At 34.7% G+C, this 2,146-nt stretch overlaps 1 protein-coding gene across 1 annotated transcript in view; it reads left to right on the top strand.

The window, feature by feature from the left end:
- The first annotated feature begins 551 nt into the window (after positions 1 to 551).
- Positions 552 to 2,146, top strand: part of LOC106937404 (myelin-associated glycoprotein-like) — a 26,658-nt gene continuing 25,063 nt past the window's right edge. Inside the window, exons 1-5 of the transcript XR_001422388.1 lie at positions 552 to 670; positions 783 to 862; positions 956 to 1,048; positions 1,230 to 1,622; positions 2,071 to 2,145. The gene's annotated coding sequence lies outside the window, so the exon portion shown is untranslated. Of the gene's footprint in view, positions 671 to 782; positions 863 to 955; positions 1,049 to 1,229; positions 1,623 to 2,070 lie in introns of the transcript that reaches the window.

Raw genomic sequence — 2,146 nt, 5'->3', positions numbered from 1 at the left:
TTTACAGTCAAACATATTTGTCTTTGTTTAAAGTTTCTCGACACCAGTGAGATATGTAACTCCAATGTTTCATGAAAAAAAGCTATTGTTGGTATTCTGCAGCTGCTAATGAAGATACTATTTGCCACAACTGTCAGTAAGCTCTATGCATTTTTTTTATCATCAGCAATCTTTAAGTACTGGACATTGGAACATACCCAGTGTAACATTGGAATCCCAATCTTAAAATCTCAATCAATTAACTAGTGTAAAAATATTAATATCCAGAAAAAAACATTCAAAGCAGGATAATTAATACAATAAATTTGAGTGTTTGAAAGAAAATATGGATTTAGTTTTAGAAAACAAACATTTCATAACTAACAGAAACTAAGAACCTTTTGCATAAAATCCTCCACTTAATCCCTGTCTTAATATTCAAACTATTATAAACACTCGATGGGCTTCGGTGAAGTAAAATAAATACGCAATAAAACACATCCTGAAAATCAAATTGTGAACCTGACATCCTTTTTCACAGAAGAGGAAGAAAAGCAGCTGCTGGCATTCACACAACGCCGGCTTTCAAACGGAGAAGTTGCTCTTCTGATTTTCTGTTCACCAGGAAATATTTGCATATTTCTTCATTTGAAGCAAATTTGCTTAATTGGTTTAGCTCTATGTTGATTGGGTAAGAATATCTTTGCAACTTGTGCAGTTTTTGAGACTTTTACAGAAACTTGTTTGTGATATTAGCTGAACATAGTGCGGTTAATTTTACTTGACTTTGCGGTGTGTCGCAGTGTGTCTTTGCTTTGAAGACTTGACCACTTGAACCTACTCCAAGTACAGTAGGGTCTGTTAACTCTTCTTTATTTAATAGGTCAGTTTTAATTTACTACCAATGACAAAACAAGCTTTATCCAATAGATATAAAAAACTGAAAACTAACAGGTTTTGCTGAAATCTTCTCCAGTTTGACAGATGAAGGTCTATCAGACTGTGATGGCGGCTCTGACTGAGCACATGCTGACAGTCAACATGTTACTGAGTGTCTTCTTTCTTCCAGGTGAGATGTTTGTTCTCTTCCTTTCAAGTTGAGATGTAAAAAAATAATTTTTAGTCTGAAATATTTGATCTTGATATCGTTTAAAGGCTCAACTTGTAACATGATACAAGTGAACTGGAGTTCTTTGGATTATGAATTTTCTCTAAAGGCAGATTTTGCTCCACATTATGTTCATTTGCAGGTACTTTGGCTACTGGTGATTACTGTTCTGATAAAACACCAGCCCTCAACATCACTACACCGAAATACATGGAAGCTCTGACTGGATCTTGTTTGCAAATCCCATGTACCTATGAAACAGAGAATCCTAGATATGACAGCAATAAAACTATCTATGGAGTTTGGATGAAAGGTCATCTACACTTTGGGTCCAATCCACGCGTTGTTATTTTCAACAGCAGTGGGTCAATTAACAAATATTCACTGGATATAATGGGAAACCTGAAAGAAAAAAACTGCACCACTCTGTTTTCTAATTTAACAGCAAATCTTACAGACAAATATTTCTTCCGAGTTGAGAACTGGCCATTCAGATCGACAGCTTGTGCTGATTCTGTTCAAATAACAATTAAAGGTAAGAGCATTTTTTTCTCAATATACCATTGTAATACTATGGTGCTCTGTTTTATATATTAGGGACAGCTTGCTAATTTTCCTGTGAATTTTTAAAGCTAGAAGGTTCAAGTTTCTTTCCACAGAATTACAACAAAAAAAACATACAAAAGAAAAACAACAACAACAACAACAACAAAAAAACAACAACAAACAAACAAACAGAAAGACATTCGGTGTTGTTACAACTCCAATAATATAACTAGATTAAACAACTAGCAGGTGTGACTCCATCAGTGTGTGAATGACACTTTGGCGTCCTCTGGACTATATAAAATACAGAGAATTAGTCCATTACATGAAGCTATAGAAGTAAACGTATCTTACCATTTAAACAGTTAGTAATTTATTTCAGAAATACCAGTGTGTCTGATTGGTTTCTAAATAGTTGCTCTGATGTTTAAATATAGATTCTCCTTGGAGTCCCAGCATTAATGTTCCCTCTGACCTGAAGGAGCATCAGTCTGTCACTGTAACCTGCTCAGC

This window comes from Poecilia latipinna, unplaced genomic scaffold (assembly GCF_001443285.1).
Source record: "Poecilia latipinna isolate Pla-1442-1.1 unplaced genomic scaffold, P_latipinna-1.0 Scaffold2337, whole genome shotgun sequence".
Classification (NCBI taxonomy): domain Eukaryota; kingdom Metazoa; phylum Chordata; class Actinopteri; order Cyprinodontiformes; family Poeciliidae; genus Poecilia; species Poecilia latipinna.
This window is presented reverse-complemented; position numbering and strand designations above follow the sequence as displayed.